The sequence below is a fragment of the Furipterus horrens genome, unplaced genomic scaffold (assembly GCF_987537825.1).
Source record: "Furipterus horrens unplaced genomic scaffold, mFurHor1.1.pri manual_scaffold_12, whole genome shotgun sequence".
Lineage (NCBI taxonomy): Eukaryota > Metazoa > Chordata > Mammalia > Chiroptera > Furipteridae > Furipterus > Furipterus horrens.
The window spans coordinates 64,410,559-64,426,704 of record NW_028327182.1 but is presented as its reverse complement, the minus strand read 5'-3'; the positions used below and the strand labels follow the sequence as shown (position 1 = coordinate 64,426,704).

General features: G+C 35.8%; 1 non-coding gene across 1 annotated transcript; it reads right to left on the bottom strand.

Annotated features, from left to right (window-relative positions):
• Positions 1-933: 933 nt before the first annotated feature.
• Positions 934-1,097, bottom strand: LOC149996288 (U1 spliceosomal RNA). Its single transcript, XR_016507561.1, has one exon. It is a non-coding gene; the product is annotated as a U1 spliceosomal RNA (small nuclear RNA).
• Between the last annotated feature and the right edge of the window lie 15,049 nt (positions 1,098-16,146).

The following is a 16,146-nucleotide window of genomic DNA, read 5'->3' as shown; positions in this document are numbered from 1 at the left end:
AATGCCCAACCATCTGAGCCATGTGGGCCAGGGCAAGGTATATATGATCTTTTAAATATATTGCTGAATCCAGTTTGCTAATACTTTGTTGAGGAGTTTAGAGTCTATGTTCATCAGGGATTTTGGCCTCTAATTTCTTTCTTTGTAGTGTTTTATTTGGTTTTGGAATTAAGATAATGTTGGTATTGTATAGTGCTTGGGGGTCTTTCCTCCTTTTGAACTTTTTGATGTAGTTTGAGAAAGTTATGTGTTAGTTCTGTTTCGAATGTTTGGAAAAATTTACCTGTGAAGCCATCTTGTCCAGAACTTTTGTTTGTTGGGAGTTTTATGATTTATGTTTCAATTTTATTAGTTGTAATTGGCCTGTTTATATTTTTTTATTCTTCCTGATTCAGTTTTGGAAGATTGTGTGTTTCTGGTAATTTATTAATTTCATCCAGATTGTCTAATTTGTTGGCATATAGTTGTTTGTAATATTTTCTTACAGTTCTTTGTATTTCACTGGTGTCAATTGTTTCTTTCCACTTCGATTTTATATTTTATTTATTTGAGATCACTCTTTTTTTTTTGATACAGCTAGTTAAAGACTTGTCAATATTGTGTATCTTTTCAACGAACTGGCTCTTGTTTTCATTGACCTTTTGCATTGTTTTTTAAATTCTATTTCATATATTTCTGCTCTGATCTTTATTATTTCTGTCCTTCTACTCACTTCGGCTTTTGTTTGTTGTTCAAGTTACTTTATGTGTAAAGTTTGATTGTTTATTTGAGCTTTTTCTTGTTTCTTGACATAGGCCTGTAATTCTATGAATTTCCCTCCTAGGACTGCATTTGCATGGATTTTGTCCCATAGATTTTGCATTGTTCTATTCTCTTTTATTTTTACTTATTTATTTGCTTATTTGTTTGTTTGTTTATTTATTTATTTATTTTCAGAGGACAGTGTGAATGCAGTCCCCCACTACCACAAATTGTGCAGTTGAGTTTCCTGCATTTGGGGAAATTGCAGAGGTCAGCCCATCCGGAGGGCAATGAATAAGCCTCGCCCTGGAAAACCAACCTTCAATATAATGGTATCTCCCCTGCCAGGTAAGTATCTATTCTCTTTTTTATTTGTTTCAAGATAGCTTTTGATTTCTTCTTTGATCTCATTGTTAACCCATTCATTGTTTAGTAGCATGTTATTTAGCCTCCGTGTCTTTGTTTTTCAATTTTTTCCTTGTGATTAATTTCTAGTTTCACACCATTTTGATCAGAAAAAATGCTTGATATAATTTCAGTCTTCTTAAATGTATTGAGACTTGTTTCGTGTCCTAATATATGGTCTATCCTAGAAAATGTTCCATGTACACTTAAAAAGAATGTATATTCTTCTGCTTTGAGACGAAATGCTCTGAAGGTATATATTAAATCCATCTGATCTAATTTATCATCTAAGGCCACTATTTCCATGTTGATTTTCTGTCTGGAATATCTATCCATTGATGTCCACAGGGTGTTAAAATTCCCTACTATGACTGTATTACTGTCAATCTCTCCCTTTATATCCACAAGATTCGCTTAATATATTTAGGTGCTCCTATGTTGGGTGCATAAATGTTTCCAAGGGTTATATCCTCTTCTTGGATTGCTCCAATTGTAGACAGTATATATATATGGGCCTTGTTTTCTTATCCATTCAGTTACCCTATGTATTTTGATTGGAGCATTTAAGTTATTTACATTTGAAGTGATTATTGATAGGTACATATTTATTGCCATTTTATTCTTTATAACTATGTTCTTCTCTCCTTCTCCTCCTCCCACTCCTTCTTCTCCTTCCCCTCCTCCTCCTCCTCCTTTTTCTTCTTCCTCCTCCTCCTCCTCCTCTTCTTTTTCTCCCCTTTCTTTTTCCTCTTCAAAAAAAACCTTTAACATTTCTATAATACCGGTTTGCTGCTAATAAATACCTTAACTTTTTCTTGTCTGAGAAGCTCTTTATTTCTCAAATTTTAAATGATAGACTTGCTGTCTAAAATAGTCTTAGTTGTATGTTCTTGCTTTTTATCACTTTGAATATTTCACACCAATTTTTTTCTGTCCTGAAATGTTTCTGTTAAGAAATCAGCTAACAGTATTATGGGAGCTTCCTTTTAGGTACCTGTCTTTCTTTTATTGATTTTAACATTTTCTCTCTTTTTTTTAACCTTTGCCATTTTAATTATAATTTTCCTTTGTGTGGTCTCTTTGGGCTCATTTTTATTGGGACTCTCTGTGCTTCCTGAATGTGTGTGATTCTTTTTTCCTTCACCAGGTTAGGGAAATTTTCTGTTGCTGTTTCTTCAAACAGGTTCTCTATTTCTTGCTTTCTTTCTTCTTTTTCTCATACAACTATGATATGACTGTCATTACCTTTCATTTAGTCCCAAAGATTCATTAAACTCTCCTTCTTCTTTTTATTTCTTTTTTCCTTTTGCTGTTATGATTGTGTGATTTTTTTCTACCTTGTCTTCTAATTCACTGATTTGATTTTCTGCTTCATTCAACCTACTTATTTATTCCTTCTAGTGTATTCTTTATTTCAGATATTGCATTATACATTTCTGACTGGTTGTTTTTGATGTTTTCTATGTCCTTTTTCAAGTTGTTATATTTACCACTATGTTTCCTGAAGTTTTTACTTAGTTCCATAAGCATCCTTATAAACATTTTAAAAAACTCTCTATGTGGTAAATTGCTTGCTTCTATTTCATTTAGCTCTTTTCCTGTAGATTTCTTCTGTTATTTAGTTTAGAGCATGTTTTTTGTCTCCCCATTTTGTCTGCCTCTTTGTGTTTGTTTCTATTTATTAGGTAGATCTGCTATGACTCCCAGTCGTGGTAAGATGGCTGTATATAGTAAATGTTCTGTGGGATTCAGTGGTGTAGTCTTTTTGATCACCTGACCTGGGTGCTCCAGGAATATCCCTTGTGTGGGTTATGTGGGCCTTCCTATTGAGTCTTGATTGCTATTGTCCCATTCACATGTAAGGCTCACCCTGAGGCTGGCTGACTGTGAGGGTCAATCCCAAAAATGTATGAGCGTGAGCTGCTGTGCAAGTGCTGACCACACAAAGCGAATTCACCTCAGCAACATCTGGTCCTATGAGATCTCCCATTGGATATGCTGCTTGTGAAGCTAATAGGGTCCTTCTCTGATACTCTTGGAAGCTGGCAACTGGGTGTGTTGGTTTTGTCACCTCTTGGGAGAGACTCTGGTGCAGTCTAATGTCAGACACTGTGACTGGCCCTGGGCCATTTGTTTGAAACTACAAAGTGATCTGCATTTTATGGATGCCTCTCCTGTGCCTGTGTGTACATGGAAAAGAGCAAGATACATACCAAGGTTGGCTTTTACCAGCACCAGGCCTGGGCTTGGGAGAAGGTCAGCAAAAGTCCCAAGGTACCCAGAGATCCACTTTCATCTACTTCTGCCAGATGGCTGCCTATTAGGCTCAGTCCCTGAAAGAATCTCTGGCAGTACTCAGGTTGCATGAGGTAGGTTCTCAGTAAGTCAGTAGATAGGGGTGAGTGTTGTTCACCCAACTGATACAAGTTCAATCTCAGTGCCAGTGCTGAGTCTGAGGCCACTCAGCAAATGTCCCAGTGTATTGCAAATCTAGGTGCCCACAGACAATTGTGTTTGGGCAGGGTCTCCAGAAATGATCAGGATGAGGCCAACAGAGTTTATCAGACCCAATTATACCCAAAATTTGGCTGTATAAAGATAAGGCCCTGAATCAGTCAGGCATATGAGGGGAAAATGGCCTTCATTTTAAAGCCACATAACTCAGTTTGTTCCAGATTCTGTTGGTAGCAAGAGCTCAGCAGGGTGGGGACACCTGAAGCCTAGTGGGTGGTGCTAGTGGACTCCTATGAAGGGGAGCACTGCTCAGGCTTGAGGGAAGGAGGGAAGAGTGACAACTCAGTCACTTATACCCCCTGAGTCTGTCCAGACTTCACCCCTGCTTAGGCATTTGAGTCCTTAGCAGGGTGTGAGCTTTGCAGGGTCAGGTGATAAGGATTCCAGAGAGTGGGTCTATCGCTTTTCCCCAGCAGATGCCATAAAGCATGTAGTGCTCCACCCAAAGAAATGGTGTTTGTGGTATGGGAGAGAGACTCAGCAGAGGAATCCGTGTGTCTGTCCCTTCAGATCTCTACCCCAAACCAGAAACTCCAGTCTTTCCTCTCATGACTTTAGTCTGCTCTGCTCTCCTTACCCCAGGGACCATGGTGAGTGGCTGCCAATGAGAATTTGTGTGTTGGTCCTTTCAGAAGTCACTTGTGTCCTTAGCAGATTCTCATCTCTCTTTGGTGGACAGTATCCCTGCTGGTTTTTACAGCCAGATGTTATATGGGCTACTCTTCTCAGCTCTTGTGCTTTGGGCTGGGGAGTCCAGCTTGGGGTTGAGACTTCAGCTCCTCAAGGGAGATTCCTGCTGCTGAGATGTCCTCCGAAATCTCAGTCACTGACCATGGAGTGGGGCCAGCTCTTCTTATGTCTCTGCCCTTCCTACTAGATTCCATATGGCTTCTTCTGTAAATCCTTGGTCATAAGATGGCTGTTCAGCTAGTCTTTGGTTGGTTATTCAGATTTTATTCTCTATTTTAGTTGTAATTTCAGCTTAGTACAGGGGAGGAGGTGATTGTAACATTCATCTACTTTGCTGCCATCTTATAGCCTGGCTCCTTTAGTCTTTGAGCCCAGCTGAGCATCAGCTGTGCGCAGAAGTCCTCCCTTGAAACACATCCAGCACCTGCAGAACCTTAGACTCAGTCCAGGGGTGCCACACTTAACTTCCTAAGGGGAAACTGAAAAAGGCTACTTATAGAAATTAGCATTTGACCTGGGTCTGGAATAAAGCTAAAGATGAATGTTGAAAGAGTAGCTTTTTAAATTAAATCAATTTGATTATTTTTTGTTGACTTTTTAAACTGTTTTTGAACCAGTTTGAGGGCAAAGAAAAATCTGAGGCAGAACCATTACTCTACTCTCTGAAGAAGTCACATCCTTTTATGTGCGCTCAGGGTACTTTGTTCATAGGCCTCCATAATATTTTAGTTATAGGATTGTTTGTTGATATGTCTCTCTCACTACACTAGGGAAATGTATACTACCTATCTTTCAGTACATGCCCAGGGCTTTAAAAGAAGGTCTGGCACATGGTAGGTTCTCACTAAACAGGCCCTTAATGATGAAATTAAAATACTTATATTTCTTGGCAAACCAAGCTAGGTAAACTTTAAAATATCAGTAACCTCCCATAAACTCCAGCTTCTTGCATATGAAGCCCCTTTCTCCTTCTTCTCATCTTTTGCTTACTTTCAGGTTCCTAGGTTTCTACATCATACAAACATTTTTCATTTGATATACTTAATTTTATTTGAGACATTTTACATCTTATTACTTACTGTTGGGTAATATCAGACTAAAGTCTGTGAGAGAAATTTTAAGCATCCATCAATGGGACTTGAAGATATGAGGATGAAAAGTTTGAAGCTGTTTTATTGCAGCACATTGTTTGGTCTTGGAAAATGACCTGTGAAGGTGAGGCTGTTGTCCCTACCAGATCTGGCTGCTAAGCAATTGTAATCTTTAATCCCTGCATCATCTTCATTACTGCTCTCCTGACCTGCTCTGCAACACTCACCTCTCTGTTGACCTCCCAGTGTGGCCTTCCCAATGACCCAATTCCTGACACTTCTCTCTCTGTTTGCTATTGACTCTGACTAATCTTGTCTTTGTCAAACACTTTTTATTGCCTTCCCGCCTGTGATTAAAAAAACAAACAAACAAAAAACAACAACAACAAAAAAAAACCATCAACCTGCCTGTTTGGGAGACCAATTATGAGTTTGTCCTGGCTAAGCTTAGCCTTAATATAATTTTTAAATAAATCTTAAGTTTGTACACATTTCATTGAACTCCCTGAAACCAATATTGTTTACATTATTTTAAATTTTCATAAATGTCTGATCCTGATAAAACGTTTTCCTTCCCAAGGTACATTCCATTTCACCCTGGATTTTTGCTCTATTTGTCCTGTTTGACGTTATCTAAAGAAATCCCACCATATTTTGGGGCTGCTGGAGTTAGTTCACTGCCAAGCCTAAGCTTCATGTTCAGTAGCTATGTGTCCTGGTAAATAAGTAAAAATGTAACTTTTGAGTTGAAATTCAAAACATAAGAATAGTAAATAAAAAAAAACCAGATACCATCTCTTCCAACAGTTTCACCTTTTTGTAATTCCCTGGAAGATGAATTAGGCCCATATGAGTATTTTCATTTCAAGGCAGAGACAATGTCTGTGGACATTTTCATGATAAGCCAACTAAATATCATGTGAAAAAAGCAGCCTTTACCTAAAAAATGGAATGCAATAATTAGCTACCATATGTAAAGAAAGCCTAAAATATGTTTCTGATTCAGTTCTGTTGGAGCTATAAGCTTATTTTCTCATATGCAGTGGCATGGAAAGAGAAATTGTTGAATGTGGATATGACACAAAAAGTAAGGGTTACAAGGAACAAAAACTGCAGCTGGACCTTAAAAGACTCCGGCTAGATTGCATACTGCTTTTCACACCAGCAATAGGTTTGCTCTTAACCTTGATAGTGTGACATTCAAGTTCTTCAACTGGGGTATTTAATTGAAGGTAGGTGGAGGAGTATACTGTGAAGTGTGATTTTTCTACACTGGGTGTTTATTTCAATTGGGGTTCATGTTATTTAAAATGCCTGTGCACACCAAAGTGTGTGTCAAGGCTACTTCTTCATGTGGCTGTGGTGAGGAATGTGAATGTCAGAGTCAATAAAATTTACTAAACAGCCATCTAGTAATCATCTGTGTAACTGAAAATATAGATAAGATTTTTTAAAACTCTCCCTGCAATCCCTTCGATAAAAGAGAGGACATATTGTAGAATCTAACAAACAACAAATATGCCTTGTATGCAAAAAGTTTACTTGAGGAGGAACAATATGAAAATAGCAACAATTAGTTGTGTTTGTAAGTCAACAAATTCACAAGTATTTCTAGAACCTTTCACATGTTCTTCCCACTATGATATTATGAGTGTCATGAAAAATACAGATATTGCCTCTGTCTCAGGGAGTTTATAATCAAATTTGAGATTAAACCTACATGATATAGGCAAATGCCTCATCATGTGCTAAATTCTGTGATTCATTTAATGTATTATAGTATTTTAAAGGAAAGGGAGAACAATAAGCAAATAACACATCTTATCATTGCAAAGCCTTTTTATTTAAATATATTTTGTATCAACATCTATTATATAGGAAAGAGCCAGGGGAAAGGACATATAATTTTAAAATATCATATGTTTTTCTATTTTCTCAAGGTAGGACACACATCTTTTTGGAAAGCTTCTCTAGACTTGTTCTTAGGCAAAGTTTTGCTTTGGGGAGTAGGGACAATCAAGCTTTAATTTGACACAGCCAGATACTTGCTATTGTGAGAAGTTTGGGGTTGTTGGGGTAGAGGCAGGTGAGGAGAAATAATGAATTTTTATGAGGAGCTTTTAGAAGAGGAACATGTCCTAGTATATAGACCTAGGTAGTCCTAACCAAAATCTGATGGAAAAGGCTTTAGTTTTCAAAAAGGCATGACATTGAGGCTGGAAACCACTTGAAGATCAAATTCATTCTTGCTGTACCATGCTTTGAGAAATAGAGACTGGACTAAGAGACCAACAAAATTGAAATTCATATTTGTTTTCCTCTGTTGAAGGCTTGTGAACGGTGGTAAAAAAAAGTCTTATCTCAATTTTCAGTAGCTAGTATGGTTCCCTGTGGAGTGTTGGTTAATGTCCCTTGACTCTGGTTATTCATTTCCCCTCAGAGTAACCCTCTGAAGAATTAGGCATTTACACATACATTTGTCAGCATAATGTATCTTCAGTAACATAATCTCCAATTCAAATGTATACCCACTTTCAAAAAACATACTTCAAAGCCTACTCTAGAGTTCTCTCAGTCAAATAACTGTAACAGAGGAACCTGAACTCAATGTTTTCCTTAATAACCACAAAGCCTGTAGCCTATATTTTTAATGTAATTTGGGGAACACAAAGCTCTAAGATCATTATAATCAGGGAGACTTTTAAGCCTTAATTGCATTTTTTATTCCAGTAATATTTGCTTTTTTTTTTTTTTTTTTGTCACCTCTACAACTATATGAGGCTCCACTCTGGCTTAAGAATGAGTAGGAGCATTTTGAATCGGGACACAAAGAGCCAAAGGACTGTGTAGTGCTGGTTCAACAGTAATGCCAAGTGGAAGATATTACTGCAACAGTGTTAGAGGACTGATCTGAGCTTCCGGTCCTCTCTCTTTGTCTAGAGTTTGGAAGTAACACTAATCATTTTTGAACTATGCCAGTCTCTGGAGTACTTGGGTTTGAAGGAATATATTAAGAAGTAGCTATTGGACTTCTTGTTAGTAAGGGTATGACATATTCAGGGCATCATGATAGTAAGTAATTAACTGGGGAGAGGGTAACAGATGACTGTGACTATATTTGTTCATCAAATTTCTATATAGGGTCATGCTTGCTATAATGATGCAAACTGAGACTCACAGTAACATTTTTGACAATAGATGAAGAAGCTGATCCTTTGCTTAGTTTCACATAACCACACAGTAATTAAGCAAAGGCTGAAAACAGAATCAGAATTCTTTAACTCCTGATCTAGTGCACTTCCCATTCCTATGGTAGAGCTTTATTGAGGTGGTCCGGATATTGATATCCTTCTTCAGGACATGAGAGATTTGAATAGGTAGGAGTGTATATATGTGTTGGGTGTGTGTGTGTGCATGCTTTCTGTGAACACACATACATAAAATCATTTAAATCAAAAAATTCTTTTTATTAAACATTAAAAAGAATTAAGTCCAAAAGTGTAGGAATGAATATGGTATGTGTGTTGGACTTCATGGGTTCCAGTTCTAACTCTTCATTAAGTTTTTAGGTCAACTTTGGATAAGTAATATAAATACTCAGATCTTACTTTATAATTAATGAATGAAGGCAATTATACTATCTGTATTCTTTTCTGATAACTTACAGACCCTTTTAATTTCTGTAATTTTTAGGACTCTATTTTTACTATATTATTGAAAAATAAACTCAACTGAATTTGTTGAAATGATAACTGGAAGGCTTTGACATCCAGACAGAGACCTCTGTTGTGAAAAGAGTAATAACAAAATGAAGACAGCATTTTAATGAGAAGATTTATGTGGTAAGAATATGCTCTGATAAATGGCTATATCTGAATCATACATATTGCATAAAGCAAAAGCTATTTTAGGAGATGAACTTTCAAATCAATTATAAGGATTGGAAATCTAGTGTTTTAGGAATTTGTATAGGTTTTAACTTCTACAAAACCCTAAAATTTGTACTGGTGAGATTAACTACAAGGAGAGTCCTTATGAGTGAACAGACAGGACCAAGGCAAGGAGCAAATGGATGGTGAGAAATATTCAGGCTGAATGGGAGCACGACTGAAATGGTATTAAAAGGAAACACCAAAAATTTAGATCAGTGGAAGGAAACAGTGAATGATCTTGAAGATCTGGGTTAAGAAGAAAGGAAAATCATGTTAATAGAACTTCAGAGATATAGAGTACCCAGTAGAGATGTTCAGAGTAACATAACGTGTGTGGGTTTCGAGGAAAAGACAGATCCAATGAAAACAGAGTTGAATTATATTTTCAATACTTACTTCATGTGTGTTCTCCAGGACAGCTTAACATCCTAGTTCTAAGAAATTGTAGCTATAAAAAAATGAAGTATGGTGGGCATTATTATAATGCTGATACTGTCCCCCACCCCAACCCCTCATACAATGAATGGAAGTACTATTTCCACATTAAAATTTTTATCTTTACCTTGAGCATAAGATGGTTTCAACTTCTGGGGAACAAAATGGATCCAAGAAAAATCTACACAACGGAATACCATGTAGCAGAAAGAAAGAAGGAACTCCTGCCATTTGCAACAACATGGATGGAACTAGAGAGAATTATGCTTAGTGAAATAAACCAGGCAAAGAAAGCAAAATACCATATGATATCACTCAATACAGGAAACTAAAGAGCAACACAAACAAACGACCTAAATTGGCAAAGACTAGAATAGTTGTCAGTAGGGGGGAGGGAGAGAAGGGGGATAAGTAAGGGAAGGGTCTAGTCAAGGAATGTATATGAATGACTCATGGACATGGACAACAGGGAGGGATATAATTGTGGGAGAAGGGATGGGCTGGGAGGGGGGAGCAATGGGGGAAAAATGGGACAACTGTAACTGAATAACCAAAAAATAAAAATTAAAAAAAAAAAGAAAAGAAAAACTAAGTTCTAAGAATAAAATATCACTGTATTTATTCACTGTAATACCCCATCTCATATGTGTTTCTCTTCCTTTGGTAAAGAGAATTAGGACTGCTAATTGTCTTCCTCCTATCCACTTTTTTTTATTCCTTACCCAAGGAGACATGCTTATTGGTTTTAGAGAAAAAGGAAGGGAGAGAGAGCAAGAGAGAGGGAGAGAAACACTGATGTGAGAGAGAAACATTGATCAGCTGCCTCTCTTATCCACTTTAAATGGTGGCCAACTTCTGTGAGTCCTTGTAATGTGATACTGATTCAAAAAGAGAGAAAGGATGATCTTGAAGTTCTTCCCAAATGGCAAGTGACAAACTCTCAGGTGTTCCCTTTATCAAATATAGTAACACTATCAGTCTCAAAAACGTGAATAAGATAATTATATTGAGTTTAATTCATTTTATTTTCTTTTAAAGTGAGGTCTTTGAGAACCTTTGTTCCCAGGATGGTGTGTGGTGGTGACCATATGAATATCATAATGAATCAAGCACATAGTGAATTCTTCTAATAGGCACTAGTTGATAATCTTCTTTCTGTGTATATAACTGTTTAAAAACATTGATGGTCAAATACAAAAAGTACTGAAGTATACACATATGGTGTTAATTTTACAAATTTGCCTCAAGAGGACTTGATGAGCAGGTCAATAATTGCATTGATCTAATCCAAATTCTTATATAGCATCTCAGGATGTCTTCAGCTTTTCAAAAAAAGATGTTGAAAAAACAAAACAAAAACATAGTGATGATTATATCTAAATTGTCTCTTCATTTATTGATAATAAATATATTCAATGTGTTAATTTTAGAAAATAGCTTGCAAAGAGTAGCCTGTAAACTCCCATCCCCTAATTTAGAAACAAAACACAAAAACTATAAAAAGATAACCTTTTTTTTTTTCAGAAAAAAGATCCCAAGATCAGTTTATGAAAACATATTTGGTGTTGTAATTATAGTTATATTCAAGTATACTATTTAAAATGCATGCATGTGCATGAATTTGTACCAAAACCAAAAATCATATGTAATTTGTATTTACTTATTAAAAAACACATTATTTTATATAATTATTTAACAGTAAATGAAAGCATGTGTAATGTTATTAGGTGGAAAAGTATGAAATTTGTCTATAATATTATGAGTATTATTAGATGTCATGTAAATATAGTTTTTAATATAATTTTTAATAATTTTACTGACAAATTTTTAAGTTAATGCTGCATATTTTGTAAATACTACATCATAGTATTAAATTATTTTTAAAAATAAAGATTAAAATATAATTGTTCAAAAATTTGAAGAGTAAATTTTTAACATATCAGAAATCTGTTGGATTAAGATCAATATATTGCTTGAGGCATGCAAAAATAAATAAATGCAAGAAGATAGGGATTCTAATTAACAGTAATGTTTGCCATGTAACTATTCATTGATTAATGGAGTAAAAAACTAGAAGATTGAATTGAGGTTGCTACTACAGAAATCACCCAAGAAACCAGAAGTAATTTATTTGTGAAACTGCATAGAGGGATATACTTATATTTATTGCCCTTCTTAATTGGGGAGGGAATTCACTCAAGAAAATTTCCCGACCCTTGAGTAGTCTGCAGAAGTCTTTCCTCCATGTAAGAATTTCACTCAGTTTTTTAATGAATTTCCAGTCATGTTTACTGAGCTTTAACTAAATGCCAAGCACTGGGCTAGTGTAGTAGAGAATAACAAGATCAAGAACAAAAATATTCCCTGTTCTCTGAGAGTCTGGACTGAAGTGTGAACTGATGTCCCTCATCTATATTTATAGACAGAATAATTTTCATTTTTCTTCCCACAAACACTAGGGGTCTGTCATGAACCAGGCATTCTGCTTGGCACAGTTATGAAAGTGAGGGGTAATATAATGTTAATAATAAAATAACATAACTGCAATGGCCCAGCATTTATTTGGTCTTCACTGTATGCCAGGCATGCTGCTAAGTGCCTTACATATATCCATTACTTCATTTAATTAGATGAGGCAAGTGTTTGTAGCATCCCCACTTTAGACATAAGGAAACTAAACAATACAGTCTCTACTTCGGCAAAACATATAGTCTGTGGGCAAGCCAGTTAATGAAGAATAATTAATAATATGGTGTAGAGTGTGATGAGAACTATCTCTGAAGCATCTCACATAGTCCATATAAAGAGTTTGTCAAAATACCATAAGCCTGCCAAAGAAGGATGGTGAATCTGTTATTTATTTATGACTTAAAACACATATTTTTGTACATCAAAAACTATAAACATATTTCTAATAATTAATTCTAAGGATTTAATTCTGTCACATTAAGAGGAATATATGTTTTATTTTGACAAAAAATGTTGCATAATACATCAATAGAACATGAACATCAGTCTAGAGTGTCAATAACTTTAGGTAGTAGGAGCTAGAACCTCATTTTCTTTTAAGTATGTTCAAGTTACAAGAAAATAAATTTAATAAATGACTATATGAAATTGTTTAAATGATTTATTTTGGTTATACATCATCTATTAAAACAAGATAGAGTATTACAGAGCATAACACCATGCTTGGTATACAATAGGCACTCAATTGTACTTGTACTATTACCTGTATTAACTGGCTTGGACTTAAACAGAAGACATTTACTTTTTCACAATTTTGAGGTTGGAGGTCTAATATCTAAGTGTTTGAAGCGTTGGTTTCTCCTGATGTCTCTATCCTTGGCTTACAGATGATTGTGGTCTCACTGTGTCTTCTCATGGCCTTTTCTTTTGTGGTGTCTCTTTCTCTTCTTATAAGGACCCCAGTCCTATCAAACAAAGGCCCCACCCTTATGACCTCATTTACCATGAATTATCTCCTTAAAGGACTTATCTCCAAATACAGTCACACTGGGGTTAGGGCTTCAACATATAAATTTGGGGGCCACAATTCAGTTTAGAGAAACACCCTTACCTTTTCCCTGATCAATAGTTAACTTTCCCTTGCTAATTTTGTAATGTCCTTTGGAGGCTGAGACTTTATTCAGTCATTTTTTTATTCATTCAGTGATGGTACATTGTCTTCTGTCTGCTAGGTACTGTTTTATGCCTGAGGAAACACAGTTGTACAGAGCTTGTCTCTGCCTCTGGAAGCCCAAAAGACAGAGGGAGGAGCTCATGAGACCATCTGGCCAGCCTGGTGTATCAGCAAAAGTTGAGTGATCCCAGGCCAAACCTGTGTCCTGAAAAGGAAAATGAGTCAGGCCTTGAATGCAAGTGTTAGAGGCTGTGAGTGTAGCATGTGGTTAGTTCTCAGAATTGCCAACAAATGCTACTGCTGGTGGACCACAGTGATGGAGAGAGAAGACCCTGGAGAGATAACGTTGGTCACCATCACTGTGCTCCTTTCAGGTTATTTTGAGGAGATATCCACCACTGAAATGATTTTCAGGGGAGATCCTTTGTAAATGTTGACTTTTTCTAAATGGCTTTGACTAATAAAAAAGCAAGGACTTTGATAGAGAGCATAGGCAGAGGAAATGATCACATGAAGGGAAAGGGACAAGGATAATAGGATCTGTGTGAGTTACCACAAAATAGACAGTCACTTGTACTTTGTGTTTCTATTTGCATTGAACAAATCATTCAATTACAGCCACCAAAAATTTGATCACCTTTCCAAAGAGAAACCAGAGTAGGCAACCCTTGCTTCTATTGTTCCATTGTAGTGTCCTAAAAAATTAATTCTAAAGAATACTGTGACATTTCTTTCTTCAGACTACTGGATTAAGTAGATGTTCACTTATGATAAAGCATTTTAGACAAGAAATTGTATGAAAAGTGGTTTTTAAGATGTCTCTACATACAATTTCTGCAGGAAAAAACTGAAGAAGCTGCCTGGGAAAACATGGTGTTACAAACTTAATAAGACAAAAGCCCACTGTTTAGCACATTTGTATAAACACCCATTGAGTATTTCTCTTAGATCTACTCTGTGTCCCAGTAGGGATTTCCTGAACAACTCACACCCGCTTGTGGAAGGGAAGAAGCCAAAACCAAGTCTACATGGCCCCAAGCCTTTTGAGGAGAGTCATGGTATAAAGGCATCATAGCATGACTGATTTGAACAAGACAATATGCTTTCATAAAATGCAATATTACCCTTTCTGAAACCAGATACAGTGTAATTTTTAAATTTCAATACCTACATTTTTTTAGTCCACTTAATAGCTGCAGACATGAAAACCATAGTTAGAAAGTGACTAATCTGGAGATTTTAATAAGTAAAAAGAGAGTAGACATTTTCATCACCATACAAAGATTTATGGTTGTTACTGATTACTGAGATAAGAAAATGCCCTCAAATATGAAAACTAGGCAATTTGGAGTCCATTTTTTAATACCTTAGGTCTTATTTCAAGGTTCCCATTAGCAACATATACCTGTTCCTTTCATATTTTCTAAAAATTACAGAAATAGAAATTGAGAAAATAAAGTGCTTATTTTTGTTATTTCTGTCATGCAGTGCACCTGAGAACAAATAATTAACCTATAATTGTATTTTAGGAAAAAAATCAACAATTCTATACATTATTAAGTTCTTATGATAATGAACAGAGGAATTATTAAAAATTAAATAAAGATATAGAACACCTCAAAGTTATTTTGCTTTAAGTTTGATTGATGAATAAAAGCCCTGCCTTGTTGTAAATATCTATGATTATACAAAAATGCTATTTTCTTTTCCAAATTAATTAAAAGCATGAGCTGAAGAGCTACAGAAACAGAAGACTGTGCTCATGCCTTTTATAGAAGCATTACCTGAAACTGCAAAGTATATTTCTGATTATTAACAATACTTTATTCTTCATCTATTATGAGCTTTAAAATAACAAAATTTTTTGTTCTGTTGATCTAAGTGAGGGTTTTTGAACATTGACATTACTGACATTTTAGCCTGGACAATTATTTGTTGTGGGAAGGGCATACTGTGCATTGCAGGATGTTTAGCAGCATCTCTGGTCTCTACACACTATATCCCAGTAGTAACTTCCTCCTAGTTCTGAAAACCAGGAGCATCTCCAGACATTTGTCAAATATCTCCTGAGAATTGGGTGCAAAATCACCCTGAGCTGAGAACTACTGCTCTAAATGGGGGGAAAATTACATTTAAATGATTAAAATCCTACCACCATCTTTTCTAAACATTAAAAGCTCAAAGTTGTAGGATAAACAAAAATTTCATCTCAAACTGGGCAAAAGCACTACAATGTACAGACTCAGTTACCTTAAGATTTAGCTATATATCTACTCAGCCAGTTTTCTAAGTCCAGAAATTCCTCTCTCTGTTTTAGAGAATTGTTAGTATAAAACTATATGAATAGAGTCACAACTCGTTCCAGATTTTAGTAATCCCTGAGCTGTTTAAATTTAAAGGCTGCTTTCTGACATAAAAATCCTTTGTAAGGCTGTACTCCCTGAATTCCCTCTGACATTTTAAGGTAACATTTAGATACTTAGTTTTAAGGAATTCCCCAGGCTCTAACTTAATCTTCACATTTGTTTCACAAGCATTCTCCCTCCTCTTACTTGGGTTGCTGTTTGATACAAATGATTGTGTCATTGTTCTGCTGAAAGCATCTCCCAAAACGGATTTTTCTAGAAAACCAATATCAAAATGTTGACATGATTATTGCATTTTGAGAGCTGGCACCTTCACTCCCTCCAGGGTT